Genomic DNA, 20,310 nt, shown 5'->3' with positions numbered 1-20,310 from the left:
GAGTCTGGCTCACACAGAGCGGAAATAATGAGAAGCTACTGTTTCGCAATTTAAGTACACGACAACAATGTCCCTTGGAAGTATATTCACTCCCTATTTCTTTTTAGTTTGTAAAGTTTGAATTAAGTAAATCTCATGCAATTTTGATTTTTATTTCATCAAAATAGCCCGAGAAGATGCATTCTGAAATCATAAATCATAAATTATAAGCGTGCCATGAATTTTAAAAGCTTTTAGTTGAAAAAGCAGGAGTAGGCCTACAGACGGAACCGTCTTGCCCACTAGCAATTCAGATAGGAATGTCTTTATGTTTTATAAGTAAATTTACAATGAAGGCTGATAACCACTCTGAAGATTGCTTGCTATGATTTTTTTTTTTTACAGTAAACCTGACATTTTACTGCCGTAAATAAGGAGTGTACTTTCAATATGCAATATGCAAAATGCCCGATGGGGTGAAATACAAGTTCCGGCAATAGTAACGAAGTTACGCACTAGTCTGAAACAAGAATGTCCCCTCTTCAGTCTGTAGTCAGCGAACTGAATTTGTAACACAGGGTTAGGTAGTAGGCTTCAATAAAACCTTTTGCAACTATAAGTCTCAAAGCAACAACAAAAACAACAACAATCTGCTATATTGACTATTTAGGTTGAATTGGCCTAGACTTGGACTTACATAAAGAATGACGATATGAAGGAAAGCTTATACATTCCCAAATTATCCGCAAACTTGCAGATTTTTCTACGCTTAAGAGAGAATTGATCTTTCGTTAAGTATTTCAAACGTTCAAGACTTTTGAAAAATGAGAAAAATAATCATATACAAACAAAACGAAAACAAGAACATTCGAAAAGCAATGATCGAAAGGTGTTTTAACCCTCTAAGAGCAATCCCTTGAAGACGCTAGTGATATCAAATGCCGTGAAGGTGCCCGCAGTAATTGGAGAGTTAATTGCGACGGCGGGGCAAAGGTCGGCGGCATGTTGCAGCTGCAAAACACTGATCTGGCGCCGCCATGGTCACGTGATTAGCGGCGGGTGCTCCTTCCACCTTATTGGCTCCCCAGGGTACTCATATTAGACTGGTATGCAAAACAAACACTTGCCACTAGGCCGTAAAAGGGATCGACTTGGTTCGCGATCCCTGGCCGCAGCACAGCGCAGTGGTTTTACACCAACTTTCGAGCACGAGACAACAGTTTTTAAATGTCACGCCAACGGGTTGGCGCAGGCCTCTTCATCAACTTGCCCTAGCGTTTCCCTTGTATTAACCAAGGGTGACGTGAAGCGTGGTTGTTTGTGTCTTACCCCTCCAAGTCTGCCCAAAGTTTCATATGTCCAATATTGTTTTTTTTTTAAGAGCAGACCAGAGTTGTTCACGAACAATTGAAATGAAGAGATAGATATGCAGACCTCCGGTTGTTTTATATTTAATGCTTTGTTTGCTCACAAGTAGTTTTCTAAATCATGGCGTAGTCTCCTTCACATAAGTTTGTTTGTTTTTTCGATTTGTTTGTTGACATTCAGAGACGATGAATTATTTCTTAATTATTTGATATTTCAGTACATCAAGATGTTCTTCTTTGCTTATCCATTAGATAATTAGAATTTTGATAATATAAAGAAAAACTCTGTACTTACTTATATAGAAAATCGGATGTTATTGATGGTAATGAGCATCAGAAAATCGTTCGTTGACTGTAACTCCAGTACAATTCTTCTGTTCTATTCCATAGGCAGTCAAAATCAGCTCATAAACAAGATAAGCAAAAAGCCAGTAATGACGTAGACGATCCAGACATCAATAATTTAAGATGTTTACTGCCAGTTCGTGCTTCAGGGAACAGCGTCACGAATTCAGCGTGCATTAAGTGCAATTTAGAGATTTTTTCTTTCCTCTTGTCAATTTTGATTTGTGTCGCGAGCACTCTTTTTCAAGCTGTTATTTTCCACCACTCTCATACACGGGGCTAATGCGATTGTCATTTCTCTAAATCGAGACTGCGTGCTCTTGATATTGCTGGCGTCGATGTGTTTGTGAGAAAGTTACGTCCTCATCTGACGAAGATAAAGGAAGTAACTTTAAGCTCAAGCGGCAATTCATTTTGAGCGAGTAATCTTATCGAATCTGTCTGATGCGGACATGTCCTCTGCGTTCTTATGGGGCGAAATCTGAATCACACACGAAGTATGTTGATTGCGCATCATCACTTACCGCCGTGACTAATCTGACTTTGGAGCATTATATCTTCGATATTGCGAAGACCCACAAGGCATCTCCTTCAGTATTGGTTCCAATTGTCACACAAAGTTGCCTCAATCAGGCAGATAGAATAAGCGGCTCCCATTACCGAAGGAAGAAGACGAAGAAAAAGGAGAAAAGACATCGGTACCGTTGACATGAATGTGGATGTGCGATGTTTTTATCACTATTTGCTCATCGAATGCAATATTGTCTATGACAAATTAGAATTGAGCTCAATGTCAACTTTGACTTATATGTGCACAGTATAACATCTTTGGTGTTTGTAACTAAAGTTTACAGTGTGTCTTGCTTTGGAAAATGGTATACATGAAATCTGCATAGATATTTACAGTGATGTAATTTACGTGTTATTGCGCTGTTTGCCATTTGGCCTGTTCCTCAAACATGTCCTGTATGTCGACAAATTGCGGTTTGTCATTGATGCAAAGATTGCATGTCAAAATTCCGTAGCTAAACTAAATTTCACATTACTTTTGGTATAGAATGAATAAACGACTGGTGGTGAATTAAACTGAATTGAAATTGGAACCAAGAAGAATTGTTCATAAAACTCAACAATGCTCCCACGAAGTTCGCCCTGTAAAATGCGATTCAACCTTTCGTTTGCTTTTCTTCATGTATGCCATTTTCGTAAATAATTCAAACTCGATCCCAGGATAAAAGTGAGCGAAATGTTTGCCGTTCTCCTTCTCCATGTCAATGATACTCTGGGGAATATGTCTCCCTCCAGGCAGAGTGATTGTAGCCGTAGCTCTTGAATAAATCAGAATGCAATCCGCCTCGCACCCCTTCGAGGAGTATGAATCAACATTTCTTTCTAAATCCTCCTCACAGTTTGGAGAAGCTACACCAGAAATAAAAAGACGCCTTGCTCTTTCTTTCAACGGCTAAGAAAGTAAGACTTCATATATGAACCGTAACAAATCATGAGGATGAAACAGCAACAGCAACAAAAACTCCTACTGGGTACCATAGAGGCAATTGACTTCTGACATTCTTGCAATTCGATTAACCCCCTATCATAGGCCCATAGGTATGCTGCTGGTCCTGTATCAGCGTACATAGTCTTGAACACAGATTATACAAGACGCTATGTGATCAACCATTTAAATTAGTGTTATTCATTTTTTTTTCTGAAAGAAACAAAAAATACAGTCCGTTTACCTATACTGACACACATAACCAAATGCCTCTGAAAAGATAAATGAGTTCTGGGGGGCATTTAATGAAGGAACTTGTCGGATAAAATATCTGACAAGTCAATTATATCGGACAGGTTTTGAGAAATTCTTTGGTCTGATTGGCTGATTTCTCTGAACTTGTCGGATATAATTGACTTGTCAGACATTTTATCCGACAAGTTCCTTCATGAAACGCCCCCCTGGTTTGTACGCAATCAACGTTGGAGCTGTTTTGCAACGTGTGTTAGACTGTAACAGAATGAATAGTTTGTTCCTTGATAACGCGTACATTATAACATGCTGTCCACATTGATCAATCTACGGTAGGCAGATCGTATTGTTTTATCAGGGACGAAGCTCTCCCCGAATACCCCGAGCGGATATCGTACGGAAAAAAGGACAGTACTTAAACGATGGGTCACTGCATATTTTGTGCCCACCCAAAGGTTTCGATTCCATAAGACACTGTGCTGTGCTTAATTTGAGCACGAACTGAAAGTTATCGGAATGAAACAAAGGTTACCTGCTACTGGAAGCGTAATCGGGGAAAACCCCAGAGTGGACCGACAAATATTTACTCAGGTTTACACTACGTAACGTTTGTCAAGACCATCTTTTGGAAGGCCCCTTTGTGTCAGAATAGAATGATCATGTGAGATCGTAAGATTGGCCTGAACAAGAGGTAGAAAGCCACACTTTTTGAAGATGGGTACCTCGTGCATCAGGTTCGTATGACCAGATTCATATCTGCGCATGCACGGTGTGGGATGTGTCGGCATCTATGGAGTTGGCGATCTTGTTGTGGATGGGAACGTGGAAAACACTAAAAAATCGGGAGATTCCGGACTCTCACCTGTTTCCATCCACGGATATAACAGTTTTTGATAACGTTTAAAGGGATCGTATAGTTTTGGTGGAGACTTAACTTCAGGTTTTTTTTTTCATTTTTTGGTGAGATAGTGAGAAAACTTTTATGACATATAAAAGAGTATGCAATTCCATGAGGATTTCAACGTTTATTTGATGAAAATTGATTTTGTAATGGCTGAGATATCCAAAATTGAGTTGATCCTAACAAAGTGTGGGACCCACATTTTATTACGATCGTTTTGCTCTACTTTGTTTTTGGATGTTTCGGCTATTCCAAACCCGATTTTCATCAAATAAACTTTGAATTCCTTTTAAAATGGTATGCTCTGTACTATTTCATAAGTGTTTTCTTGGTATCTCGCAAAAAGTTAAAGCCCAATTTTCATCTCCACCAATACTGTACCCAGGGGCGTCACCAGCTTTTTTTCAAGGGGGTGCGTTTTGACACTAAATGTAACGAGATTTTTTGGACAGACATTTTGAATATAGGAAGCTCTCAATCCCTAGACTTTTACTGTTTTTTTAAGGGAAACCAAGCGGGGAAAGGGCACCGGCGTAGCTAGGATTTCATCGGGGGGGGGGGGGGGGGTGTTAGTATGCGAGGGAGCGAGCAAGGGGGGGGGGGGAGGGTGTGAGAGTGCCTGTTGTCCCCCCCCCCCCCTCCCACGGTGAGAACTTTTTGCATTTTGATGTTGTAAATGGTGCAATTTGATGCAGGCTTTTTGCGTGTTTTTATCGACTTGAAACAGTCCCACTTGTTTAAGGTAGCAGTACATTTTGATGGAAATTGTTGTTGAATAATGTGCCTATAAACTATGTATCATTTCAATAAACTTCTTGTATTGATTCTTACACTGACGTCATGAATGCGACCGAGCCCGAGCAAGCGGATCGAGCGAGGGGGGAGGGTGTGTGTCGGTTAGAACTGAAATTGCATTTTGATGTTGTAAATGGTGCAATTTGATGCATGTTTTGCTTGTTTTATCGACTTGAAACAGTCCCACTTGTTTAAGGTAGCATGCAGTATATTTTGATGTAGATTATTATTGAACAATTTGCCTATAAAATAGTATCATCCAAATAAACTTCCTGTTTTAATATTTACACTGAATATCATGAACGCGGCCAAGCAGGAGCGAGAGGAGTGAGCGAGGGGGAGGATGTGGGAGGGAGTGTCCCCCTCCCACGGTGAGCACTTTTTGCATTTTAATGTTGTAAATACAACACTGTAGTGCAATTTGATGCAAGTTTTTTGCGTGTTTCATCGACTTGAAACAGTCCCACTTGTTTAAGGTATCAGTACATTTTGAAGTAAATTGTTATTGAACAATTTGTCTATAAATGGTATAATCTAAATAAACTTCTAGTAATAATTCTTACACTGATGTCATGAACGCGACCGAGCCCGAGTAAGCGGAACGAGCAAGGGAAGAGGTTGTGGGAGGGGGTTGTCCCCCTGTAAATGGATTATGGAATGACGGTGTGAAACGACAAATTACTGGCAGCAATATCATCAGGAGAATGGCATAACGACTGCATGCGAGCGAGCGGAGCGAGTGAGCTTGAAAATTTTGACATTTTACAGTCCAAAAACTGCCGTTTGTAGCCATATATTTTTGCTTTGGAAATTAAGGGGGGGCGCAACTGCTGGCAATTACTGGCAGCAACATCAGGTGAATGGCATAAACAATTAAATGCGAGCGAGCGGAGCGAGCGAGCTTGAAAATTTCGACATTTTACAGTAAAAAAACAAAAACTGCCGTTTGTAGCTATATTTTTTTGCTTTGGAATTTAAGGGGGGGGGGGGGGGCGCATCGGGCGCAACTGCCGGCAATTACTGGCAGCAATATCAGGAGAGCATAACGATTACATGGGAGCGAGCGGAACGAGCGAGCTTGAAAATTTTACATCTTACAGTCCAAAAACTGCCGTTCTTAGCCATAGTTCGCTTTGGAAATTAAGGAGGGGGGGGGGGGCATCGGGCGCAACTGCTGGCAATTTACTGGCAGCAACATCAGGTGAATTGCATAACGATTCAATGCGAGCGAGCGAAGAGAGCGAGCTTGAAAATTTTGACATTTTACAGTAAAAAAACTGCCGTTTGTAGCTATATATTTTCGCTTTGGAAATTAAGGGGGGCGCACCGGACGCAACTGCTGACAATTACTGGCAGTATCAGAAGAATTGCATAAAGATTAAATGCGAGCGAGCTTGAAAATTTTTGACATTTTACAGTCCCAAAACTGCCGTTTGAAGCTATATCTTTTTTGCTTTCGAAATTAAGGGGGCACACCGGGCGCAACTGATAGTAATTACTGGCAGCAATATCAGAAGAATTTAAATGCGAGCGAGCGGAGCGAGCGAGCTTGAAAATTGTGACATTTAACAGTTCCCAAACTGCCGTTTGTAGCTATATTTTTTCGCTTTGGAAATTAAGGGGGGCGCACCGGGCGCAACTGCCGGCAATTACTGGCAGCAACTTCAGGAGAATGGCATTACGACTAAATGCGAGCGAGCGGAGCGAGCGAGCTTGAAAATTTTGACATTTTACAGTCCAAAAACTGCCGTTTGAAGCTATATTTTTTTGCTTTGGAAATTAAGAGGGGGGGGGGGGGGGACGCCTGGTGCGCCCCTCTCCCTGGATCCGCCACTGGTAGTCAAGGATGTCGGTTTATGTTCATGACTGGGGGAGGTATGACGAGCGGGGTGGCGTCGAAGTGACCAAGCGGGGGAAGGATGTCCAAAATCTGCACTTTAGAGCACCCCCTACTTGTGCGTGTTTGTGTGTGTGTGTGTATTATATAAATGGAAAAGTTAGGAATTAGCCCAGGTCAAGTCTTTTTATTGGCAATGCAAGACATTTTTATATAGACTAGTATAAAGCAACACTGCAAAATGATCCGCTTTGATATAACGAAGCGTAAGGTATACAAAAGTGTACATTCTACGTCACATTGCGCAACATTGTAGCGACTCTTTTTGCCGTTCGGATGTTCTGAGTACACTGCGCACATCCTGCTTATATGCAGAATGCCAACCAGGAATCACGCTGAATTACAATAATGTCAGGTCAGGGCTTTTTGAACAATGTTTCACACTGTATACCTATTTAATTATGGTTAAAAGAAATCATTAAAAATATCTTATTTCTTGATCACCCTTTCATTCAAAAGCAGTTTACTAACCCTTGAATTACTATTTTAGTAAGTCTTTTTTTTTTTTACCAGCGGATGGGGGGGGGGGGGGGCGCACCCCCCCCCCCTCCGTAGTTACGCCACTGCTTTTGGGTGAAATAATTGGACAGATTTGTAACAAAAATGCAAGAAAATCTTTTCATCGCGGGAATTATGATTATGTGGGGTGGGGCAAATGGTGAGCTTGCCTTCCAATATTTTTATGGGTGCTACATTTTTGTTTTCTTTCAAAAGCAAGAAAATCTTCTCATTTCGGTAATTATTATTTAGGGGGAGGGGCAAAATTAAAATATGCTTGCCCCTCCAATATTCTTATGGGGGTAACATTTTTTGTTTTTCTGTCAAAAAAAAGGTAAGAAAATCTTCTCGTCTCTGGAATTATGGCGGGGGGGGGGGGGGTGGGCAAAATGATATGCTTGCCCCTCCATCTTTTTTTTTTTTTTTTTTTTTTTTTGATGAGGCTAAGGCTCGCTCTTGGGCTGGCAATATGGATTGATCAGAAGTAACGTACATAGACTCTACATACTTGTAAGTAGCACACGTACATGCAAACGTGTACGTGCTCCGTATCGTACGGATGTACAGTACGGTCGATTAATAGTAAACACTGTATAGAATACTAGTAGATATGTGTAAAATCAGTGCTGCCAGAACCAGGGGTGCGAAGTGTTTTATTTGCCCACGATTTTTTTTTTTTTTTTTGTCACTGGTGCAAAATTAAAAAAAAAATAGAAAAGAATAATTATTTAGCGTTCGGCGTTGAGGTCGCTCGCTGGCTGAAGTTTTTTTTTTTTTTTTTTTTTTTTTAAAGGATCTGAAGGGGGGTGCGTTCGCACCCAACGCACCCCCCCCCCCCTGGTGACGCCCATGCTGTACCATCCCTTTAACGTCCGTTCATTTTCAAGGATAACAACGCAACGGCGCCTTTGGCTTCCTAGATGGACCAGTTGCATGACGAAAATGGCGTCAAGAGGGTGCAGTAGGCGGGGCAATTACCAGATGCTAGTCCGATAGAGAATCTGTGGGATGCCATCAAGAGAGCCCTCTAGAAGGGCCAACCAACCACCAGGGAGGGGTTTGATCCGCCCTATCTTCAGGGCCTCGCCGTGCGGCGTCACCCAAGAAAGACTGCATGGTATCCTGACGACACATCCAAAGAGGATGCACGCCATCATCAGAAGGCACAGGTACCAAACTAAATTACTGGTACTAGAATTTCATAAACTTTACATGACAAATGACTTTTGACAAATGCCTATAAGATGTGGCTGATAAAAGTTCTTAGAATTGCCGATTCATTAAAAACGACACTTGATTTATCAATGATTGAATGCATGAGTTACTTTCTGTGTAATGCATGTGTCTATGCTGCAACACTTTTGACAGGGGGAGTGCATATACATGTATGTCATGAATATGCATGTATGCAAATTTCATCAATGCATTCATTAATTTGATTGAGTAAACCCACGTGGAAGAGAATTTCCGAGATAAAAAGAGATGACACTCAGGTCCCTCGAGAAATCAAGATGTTGTGTTGTTGTTGTTTTTTATTCCTCCTAAACGTTTAGTAATCATGCAGCGTTATTATTGTTCATAATATGTTACAAAATATAGTATAATTATGATATATATGTGTGTGTTTATACACTGTATAGACCTACATTACTAGTATACAGGTAATTTGATTTTTCTGCCAAAGATCAAGACATTGTCCTTTTTGAATACACAAAATCGCGACAGGAGCCACTGCTATCTTCTCCGATCACTTTGCCTCGTCACGCGTAGATGTTGACTCACCGTGGGGACCCGCACAGTGTCAAGCAGGGATTTCGCGCTCAAGAGTTAATCCACTCCCGCTGGTATACGACCGCAAAAAAAAAAAAACGGGCACGCCCAATTCAATACCCCCTCCCTCGAGACCATCGCATTGTTGTCGGACCGTATCCCAGCAACGAGGGGGCCTCTTAGATAACATGAGAAAGACCTAACGTGAGAGAAAGAGAGAAAAGAGAGAGAGAGAGAAAGAGAGAGAGAGAGAGAGAGAGAGAGAGAGAGAGAGGAAGAGAGTGAGAGGGATGGAGAGGGGACGGGAGAGGGAGGGAGAAAAACACGGAAAGAGGGAGGGAGGAGTGAAAGGCGAAAAAAAGGAAGAAATATTCAATTGCATGTGTTTGGTCGTTTGGTCGTTATTCCGAGGATGATTTAAGTAGTTAAAACATACTGTGAGTTGTGAAAAGTGCAATAAAAATATTATAATGATGCTTTAATACTGCTACTGCTGTTTACCTAGATCGATGTATTACTTCACTGAAAGCTTGTGTTTGTGAGAAAGAAAGAGAGAGAAAGAACGAGTCTGTGAGTGTATGTGTACGTCTTTTTTATGTTTGATTTTAATGTATGTTTATGTATAAATAGCACAAAAACGGCGCAGCTGGAAGGGGAAAATCAATACTTAAAGATCTCTCACCTGTGAAGGAAAAGACCACAAGACCCATCACTTCGTCGTTCTAAAGGGTGTTGAAGGATTCCAAACGCCATTAATGAAAATGAAGCAATGCTCTTTACATATAACAATGTCGGAATTTCGAAACTCTGGTATTTTTGTTCCAATGTCATCGTGTCAGTAACGGCAACCAGGGATGGCCCGGTGGTACTGTCGCTGCCTGCAAAACCGTAGATGATAGGTTCATTTCCCGCTGGTTCATTTTTTCCTACATGTTTGTCAAAAAAAAAAAAATAACCCTGAGTATCACAAAAGCATCACAAAAGCAACCTTTCAGGGAATGTTGGAGAGAATGGAGAACGTTAGATGACACTGAGGTGAAATGAGATCCTCTTTTTGTTAACATTATTTTTGATGTTCTAATGATTATCATTTTTTTCTTTTTCAAGCATAGAATTAGAGCATTTTGTGGTATTCCAAAAGATCAGTTTTGGAAATTATGTTTGTAAAAACGCAAGTTGAGTGAATCAGAAGTATAGGAAAAGCAATAATAAGAAAACCTAACTGTTTTGATATCACACTTCTGGCTTTGATCTATCATATTTCTTGCTTCCACCGGCATGAATGAATGAATTTCAGCATGATTGAGTGTAAGAGAGAAGGGTAGTGTTGGGGTGCAGTGATATAGAGCTTAGTCACTTGCCTTCTGTGAGTGTGATAAAAAAGTGCCATTCATGATTTTAATAATTTTATCTTCGCACACATTGAACCAGAGAATTTTGATGAATTCTTAAAGATCAAATCTGCGACTGCGTTTGCAAAACCTTAGTGCCTCAGTTCAACTGCAAACAATTACAACAAGAATAAACAAAATTCAAAGCTATGATTTACCACATCCCTGACATCTATAGTTATGAATGGCATTTAGAGTTATCAAATCAGGGAGTATTACATTTCGCACGAATCATACAACCAGAGCATTTCATATTGCATTCGTTTTTAAAAATAATTGTCTGCAACTGTGTTTGCGAAAATGTAAACTGTGAGCATCTGGCGAGCTTTCCTCGACGTTGAATTGGAGCGTAAATTGATTCATAGTCGCATTATTGACATTAGCATACTAGAAGTCTCCATTGATATCAATCGCTATTACAGCACTGCGCTGCTGGAGCTTTTGCAGCGTGGCGTTTGTACGTGTACCACCTTAATACCAACTCCCTACTGAAAGACAAACTTGGATCAAAATCACGACTGGTTATACATTTGCACATGCTTGTGATGATAAGGCAGGCACATGAAGCAATTGAAACAAAAACAGAACTCCAGGCTAGAAGATATGGACGTATATCTTGAAAGAAAACTTAGTTTTTTTAAACTTAGAAAGAAATCAAATTTCGCGACAGTTTTGTTTTGGGGGTATTGTGAGTTGTTGTTTTTTTCTTTGCAAAAAGCACATTTCTGTTGACTAGTTAAAATGGCAAATAAGTTTACATCACTTTTACTATCATTCAATTTCTTATCACTGTTACTGTCAGTAAAATATTGATAACTGTTTATGAATGTTGAAATATCTATTATCGTTACTCAAAAGCTATCCACACTATGATATTGTTACTATTACCATTATTACTATTACCATTAGCATAATTCTGATCATCATCATCGGAATCTTTGAAAATGTTTCAGAAATCTAATTATCAGGAAGGGAAGACATCAGGGAAGAGGGAAAATCCCAAATTCCCGATCATTCCTCTAAGGCGCAACTGGAGTTCCGCGAACCTTTTGCATTTCATGGGTATTATGCCCGCTGGCTAAGCGGCGGCGGCGTCTCACCAGTTTGACATATCAACCGCGGGGCGCCCAAGGTAATATCTCGCCTTCTAATGAAGCTCTTTCCGTGAATAATGTCATCATGCCATGTAAATCATTTTGAAATATGATTCATTGGTTATATTACTGAAACGGACAAGAGAGATGAGGATAATTCTCCCCCTTTTTCCTTTGTCTACCGCTCTTTTTCTTTTTCTCCCTCTCTCTCTTTCTCTCCCTTTCTCTCTCTCTCTCCCTCTTTCTGTCTTCTTCTCTCATTTTCTCTTTTCTTGGCAGCGATATACGGAAATGCCACAATGTATTACCAAGTGAAATCCATTAGCCTATTTAAAACCACGTAATGGTATGGACCGAGAAAGTGGCCGACACAGTGCAATAGCACCGTATGAGGTACATGGGAGAGAAGGTTGCTTTTGTGATACTCAGGGTTAGGGGGGGGGGGGGCACTGTCTGTTTAACGGCCGCTTTTCGTAGAAGTTGAGCGGAAGACGTTTCACGACTTTGAGTGATGTCTATTTTCTCGTTTATCCTGGCTCGTAGCCATTCCTGTTGCGATTAAATTCGAAATTACGTGCTTCATGGTCGTAGAAAGTAATCTACCCAGAAAATCTTGAAGGCAAAAGGTTTTTAAGCAAGAATTAAGTATCAAATTTATATGTGAAGCAATTAAAAATGGGTTTCATAAAAAAGTTTCCTGGAGGAGTAACTGTAGTGCCATAATTTGTCTTATCCTTTATGTTAATAATCACCTGTTGATATTCTTCAATGCAGTTCTATTTTTGCAGTCCATTGTCAATACACTATAGAAAAAAAATAAAAAAGTTTATGTATAACCACATGAACTAAATCATTATGTAGTACAATCTTACGAAAAAACGTACAAAGTAAAGAATTAATGTAATGTCAGATTGAAGTTACACTGTAGAAGAGGAAACATTTCGAATAACGTTTTGGGAAATGTGGAAATGCAAGACTATCTTTCTAAAGCAGAGCTGGACTAGGTGGATCGCACCATGTAAAATTACATTAAAAAAGATAAACTATCGTAAAAAAATATGCATTATAAATCTTGCTACTTACTGAGTGAACAGCAGTACAATTACTCTGCTTTAAGTAATGTTGAATATCTTCCGTTCCGTTCAGGGGCTGAGGAACATTTTTGAATGGAGGGGGATATGTATGTTTGTTAGTGTATACGTACGAATGTCTTTGCATTGCTTTATGATAGTTTAAAGGCTTTACCATGCTAAATATGCCTTTTTTTTTCCTTGTCACATATCAATGCAGGCAATGATATACGAATTCTCCATAAGTCGAATCTAGATCTCTGGGAACAATAACAACAAAAAGGAGCAAACTCTTCACGATACTTCCGAAAAGCAGAACTGAGGGTAATTTTAAAATGAAGTCAAAAGCACCTTTCTAATGCCAGACAAGGCCCGGAGGTGAGTTCAAATGCATGTAGTATAGCCCTGAGTGGAGGAAATGCGAAAAGAGTGTCCCGAAACGAAACTTCCGCTCTCCCTCCTTTACCCCTATATATCATGCGATATCACTTCTTTAAAGTCCACTCAACGAGATGAACCATCCGCACCTAATACTTGTAGGGTCTTCACAATTTCAATTCAATTTTTGGTAATCATATACTAAAGACAAAAATTTAAAAATAACATGATTAAATGACACAGTGAAGCATTATGTTTGGACCAAAAGAATAGTCTTAACACTGAAGTTATGACATTCCAGAAAATCGTTATTTTCAAAGAGGAAAAACATAGAGAGAGCAACAGGTTTATTTTACATGTCCAACATACCAGACAGTGCTGTTGGGGTTTCTTCAATAAACGAGGTATCCTTATTAGCAGCAGCAGCAACAAAAATCATTACTACATTGTTAGCTTTGCTATGCTAAGACATACTCATGTGGCCCATACACATCTGGCTGCTTAATGCAGCCAAAACGTTAGAAACGGAGAATATTTTCACCAAAGAAAAAAAAAGTTCGATTTGTTGATAAATGTGTGGCCTTTAAGGATCGAGCTAAAAGGCCCCGTTCTGAAAGGAACGGGCGTTATAGGTCAAATATGCGATCTCAAAGGTTAGAGGGAGAGGGGTATATAGGACGACTTTCCTGAAGGCCTTGCTCATAGCATGCCCTGTGCATGCAACGGCACCAAAAGAAATCTAGACGTATTTATCAACTTTAAAGCAAGGATATGGGTATACTAGTAGTTCTGACCTCTCCCATCCCCACCCATGGGTTTTTGGGATGAAAGATATCAACAGGAGATAACCGTCAGTTATGTCTAGCCAAAAATAGAGTCTGTATTGAGAATAGAGGTTAAGGGGATGCTTTTTATATAGGATTTTTTTTTTCAAAGTTGAAGAAATTTGTCTTGTCATATAACGAGCTCCATCACGCCCCACCCCGTTTTCTACAAAGACGATTTGAAAAAGGATAGAAAAATAATGAAAAACAATATAATAACTTCATGTCTTCAGATTATCCGTGCTTGAAAAAAAAAACACGCGTCTTTGTCTATAGATTTCGTGAAATTTTTTCTGGAGAGAAAAAAAGAGGAAACAAAAAGAACAAAAACGAAGGATGACTATATGATGGCGAAAGAGATAAATATATAATTTGATATAATCGTTATGAAGATATGAAACAGACACTGATTATTAAATCAATGCTTATTTCCCAGAGGTCAGGTAAAAATGGTCACAGGAAAAATGTTTAATCTGCAATTATTCGTTTAGTCAAAAAAAAAAAGGGAATCAATATAATAAAATTTGTACTTCGATAAATAAAAACTAAGCGAAGAGAACTCATAAGTAGCACGGATCCTCTTCCACAAAAAGATATCATATTTTGTTTTGTTTATTTTGTTTTGCCTCTGTTGCTGCTCACGTTGTTATTTTTGTTGGTGCTCAGAATTTCCCAATCAAAGCCCTTGGAGCCTCTTCCGTCATGTCCGTGAGTTGGTGAAAGTGGAATTTCGTCTGGTGCTTGTCGAAGGGTAGGTCTGTGTAGAGTTTACACTCGGCCGTCCAGCACTGCTCCGTTGAAGGAGTTCTTACGCTAGATGGAATATTAAAAAGTGATAGCGGCAAAAGGAGGTACAAGTAGGTCTGTTCCAAAACCCAAAGCCAACAATTGGGATGAAGTGGTTTAATTCAAAATGTTGACCGAGAAAAAAAAATCAATAACGAGCTGACACAACCATAGAAAAAAAAATCCGTAATATCTCGGCTATAGGATTCAATCTAACTACAAAGCTGTAGATCCCTGGGACAGCGGCCAAATGCTGTTTGCCCTTAGGTTGAGCAACATTATACTTTGCAGTGGTCATCAAATCCAAAGGCGATCTCTGCACTGAGGCAATGGATTACTTTAAAACACTCGAGAGTACTTTCTTGAGTTTATAAGCTCATCTTTATTCATATATCTATTCAATGCAACTTTTCCTGAGGAAAGTGTATTCTCGTCGATTTCTGATGTTCTTTTCTTTTTGTAATGTTCACTGCAGGGATCATCATAGAAAAAGGGAAACAACATGAAGAGAGGAGAGAGTGAATACAGGTAAGAATGGTCAAGTTTATTGAAGATGTTCACAATATCTTCGAATTTTAAGGACAAGAGATGTTATTGGACAGCAGTGAAGATTAACAGCTCTTTTTTAACCAAAGAGGTAGTGTAACCGGCCCCGGGGTCATCCCACTAGACCGACACCCACGACATGCACGACTCATACAGCCCATGAGTTCGACGGTCCATTAGTCATACAGCTCACAAGTCATGCAGCCCATGGAGTTCGACACTTTGCAAATAAAGCCCATGAGTTCGACACTAGGTGAAAATAGCCCACGAGTTCGACAGACACAACACGGGGCTTAATGTGTCGGTCTCGTGGGCCGTGTTAGCTTAGTGTCGAACTCATGGGCTGTATGACTCGTGAGCTGTATACCTCATGGGCTGTATGACTTGTGAGCTGTATGACTCGTGGGCTGTATGACTCGTGGGTATCGGTCTCATGACATGCACCCGTTTAACCAGGCAAAATCATTATGAATGCAAATCGGTTTGCATTCAGGTTATAACGGAAGATCCACAGCAGCTGCGAAACAGGTGGATGAAATGCAAATTCCTTAAAATGCACCTGAAAGACACATCCACGAGATCAGAATACGTTACTACATTTTTTCATTATTTGAGAGATTTGAATAAAGAGGAAATGGCAACATTACAGAAACCAGGAGAAGAACTGTCGTTCAGAAATATCTTTCAGTAGACGGACAAGAGAACAAGACAAAACCAAACAAAATCCCCGATCTGAATACGTCATACCATGGCGACATGAGGCTTTTTGTCATGAAACAAAGACAAGAAAAATCATGTTACGTATCGAAATATCGTTTCTGGTGATCTGGCAATCTTTTTAACCATCTTTTTAAAACAAAAAACAACAACAACAGCAGCACAATCGAAATGCTCCCTAGTGATTAAATTCATATCCCCTCATTTACGTCAGTGAATGTTGAAATGAATGAACGCTACAACGGCTTCTCGCAAACATCTAATGAATCATTCCAAAATTGATATAATCATCCCTGTTAGCATTCAATATGACTTCCATTAATTCTCGGCGAGCGCCATTGCAGAGACCTCATGCGGCGTTTCCGAAACATTAGATCCATCATCATCAATCCGCAAAAATTGGATATCTGAAGGAATAAAAAAAGAGGGAGAGGGCGAAATAAAAACAGAAAGCAAGCGAGAATACAGGTCATCCCATTTTTCCCCGCGATATCGATGGGCGTAATTTGATAATCCAATTCAAACGTAATTACAGCGTGTGCCTTCGTGTCGGTGCAAGCCTTCCTGATACGGTGCGAGTCTCGACCAGAACAGCTTTGCTTGGGCCATTCCTTTTCTTCTTCTACGAGGATATTTGCCGGTTAGGAGACGCCTAACCTCCGACAGTCGATTATGCGTATGTACCTTGGGACTGAAGGCTGTTTTGGGCAGCTCGAAAGTCGCGGCAACGCGCCGGGTTGGTGAGCCGTACGTCGTCGGTATCATGCGAACAAGGAGAAAAACTGGAGAGTTAACAGTTATCACTTCCGCCACACGGAAAACGATACGGGTAGCTGTGATTACACCATATTCGTACAGGACACGGACAAGTTTGATAGACGAGTCAACTCTCACTGATTGCGGAGTGGTCAGATTCGAACATTTGCGAGGCGAATGTAACGAATGCAGTAAACGAAGGAAGCAATCTTTCACTGTTAACAGGACTTACAAGTAATGTTTTGGGTGTGTCAAGGAGTAGGCACTATTACAACCCGACTGAAGACGATCATTACCAGCACCTGATGTCTGTATACGTGACGATTTTAGAAGATTAAAAAGAAATGTCGGCGTGTTTCATCTTCTGATGATGGTGGTGTTAATGGTGTCTGCGTGTGCATGTGTGCGTGTGTGTGATCATAATGTACTGAGTACATGATATTTCTGGTAAAATATAATATTTTGATATACCGGTAATACTCATTGATATAAAATTCAGGCCCCTTGACCTCCCCCCCCCCCCATCCCCCCCCCCAAAAAAAACAACAACAACACGAGCCCTAACCCCCCCCCCCCCCGCCCGTCCCAATATCTGAGAGCCCTTCCCTCCACTAAGAAACGCCATCAACCCCTATATCATAATGAAATCCATTGTGGTTCTGTAATGCTATGATAAAGCTGCTGTACCGGGAGTGTAGGCGGGACGCCTGCGGTGTAAAAGCTGAGGTAAGGTATACAGTATTCTGAATACAGGTGTCTGCCCGTGCGTAGGCGCGCGTGTGCTTGGTTGTATGAGTGCATGCGTATGTTCGCGTTGTGCGTGTGTGTGTGTGTGTGTGTGTGTGTGTGGGAGGGTGGGGGAGTTGATGTTATTTTCTGCCAGAATATGACAGAGATGTACGATGAAGATTTATTTTTTTATTCAAGTTTGTCTCTTCCTCAACTTCTCTCTTCTACATACGAATTTATGTATATGTATACATGAATAAACATACAAGTAGGACCCATACAACAAAAACAATATTATTCAGTATATTCAGTAGACCTATTAATCAATGATATTCTTTTGAAAGAAAAGCGGGAACGTCGTTTGGAATTTATTTATTTCAATATTCTTTTAGCAGGGTAGCCCTTTCAGTTGGTTAACTGTTCTGCCAAGGGGCCCTGCTCACATTATGTACAGATAAAAATGTCATGAACATCAAAGCAAAGTACAAACTATGAAATAACTTATACTACAAATCAACCTCTACACCATAACATAAAATATACAAACAAACTCAAACATTAATGCAATTACAGCTTAATGACAGCTTGATAGGGCAATCAGAAAAGTATTGCCACTTCACCTACCCCCCCCCCCCTTACAATTGTTATCATACAATATTATCAAATTTCGGACTTCATTATCATTTCTCAATGTGCTCCTTCCAATGCACGGGAACTCGCGTCGTGTACATTTCGAGAAAAAATACACGCTTATTCGTACAATAATAATAATAATGATAATACAGGGTACTTATTTATAATGCGCCAATTCCACATAACTGACGTGCTCAAGGCGCAGTATAAAAAGTGAGTTATGAAGTACAAAAATCATTACACAAACATGCACATGAAAATGAATGACACAATAATGATGATGAAAAAAAAAATCATAGTATACAATTCTACTAGAAAGCGGTTACAAACAAATGAGTCTTGAGAGCAACTTTAAAGGAGTCAACATTCGAAATGTGACGGATAGCTTGAGGCAACTGATTCCACAAGTAAGGTCCAGCATGTGCAAGTGACCGATCCCCCCCCCCCCCCCGAGATTTCTTCGTTTTTGGAACAACAAGCAATCTACAATCGGATGACCTTAAACATCTGGGAGGATTATAAAATGTCAGCAAATTAACATTGTACTCTGGGGCAGACCCGTGTATGCAATGAAAAACAAACAGTAATAAATACAATGCGAGATTTAACAAGACACGGGGAAAGTTAGTGGCTGCAGACTGCAGGTGTTAATTTTTTTTTCCTCGCAGGTGTTTATTTGTGCGTGTGGGTGGGTGTTTAAGAGGGAGGGGGTGGGGAAGATGTGTTAAACAGTGTTCAAGAAGAGTTGAGTATGTTCATCAAAAGGTAACCGCATCACTAGAGTGATTTGCTTCGTGAAGACGCATTTTGATGACTTCAAAGGATCATGTCTTCAATGATCATGTCAGTGCTGAATGGAAATGATGAGCTTTCTTTTATCTCAAGTCCAAGCTGTGGCTTTTGCTATGCATCTCCAGTGAAAGGGACGACTTAAAGGGGATGGCTAGTAACTGATCAGCGGGAATCAGTGGGAATGCTGGGGGATGATTGTTCCAATCCTTGAGGGATTCATTTAAGAGTGCATTATATATTTATTGTTGTGTGAAAATTATTTGCGTCAGAACGGTCTCATATTATTCAAGTAATGTGCAGTTTAATGCCCCGTCACTGTACAGGCATGCTAACCTGGAAACATTAAACTGCACATTATTTGAACATGATACCATTCTGAAGCAAATAGTTTTCACTTAACAATAGATATATAATGTACTCTTAAATAAATCCCACAAGGATTGGCACAATCATCTCCCAGCAATCCCACTGATTCCCACTGATCAGTTACTAGCCATCCCCTTTAAGGTCCTGTCACAGCCGAATATATATATATATATATATATATATATATATATATATATCCCTAGTTGGCACCTTAGGGAGACATATTGGGGGAAGTGTCTTCATTAGGGAGACAACTGGTCATTAAGGAGACAATTTTCGTGTCTCCATTGCGTAAATTGCCATTAAACATGTATTTTAAAATTTGCATATAAAACAAATGGAAATGTCTTCCAAATGACCCATCTAGGAGTATATATATATATATATATATATATATATATATGTATGTATGTATATGTATAATGAAGAAACAAACGGGTAATGCAGTTTTGGCCAATAAAGCATGAGTTTATTCTTCAGTTTTTGTTTTGCTTTGTTTTGATACTGTTATTGTCAAGACTCCTGAAAAAGGCGTGGGAAGCCGAAAATTTGAGTTTAATAACTCAAGCTTTATTGGCCAAAAATGCATTACCAGTTTGTTTCTTCATTTCTTCGTGGAGCCAATGCTTGAATTCTCAACATGTTTTTATATACATATACATAAATATAATATAATATAATATATACATATATATATATATATATATATATATATATATATATATATATATATATAGCTCAACAATATTATGTTCACAGCAGTACTAATTAAAGAAAACGTCTTTCACGGAGTTTCTTTAATTACTACTGTTGTGTGCATGTAAATGTAATAACTTGGAAATTGTTCTTCTGCTTGAATTTGGACAAAGTCCAGATTCTAATTCCTGGCGAAAATCTGTTTCTCGTAGTAGATTGATCAGGACATTTTC

This window comes from Diadema antillarum, unplaced genomic scaffold, assembly GCF_040938485.1.
Source record: "Diadema antillarum isolate AM-2024a unplaced genomic scaffold, OU_Dant_1.0 scf00000050, whole genome shotgun sequence".
In the NCBI taxonomy this organism is placed as follows: Eukaryota; Metazoa; Echinodermata; class Echinoidea; order Diadematoida; family Diadematidae; genus Diadema; species Diadema antillarum.
Note: the sequence above shows the minus strand (reverse complement) of the source record.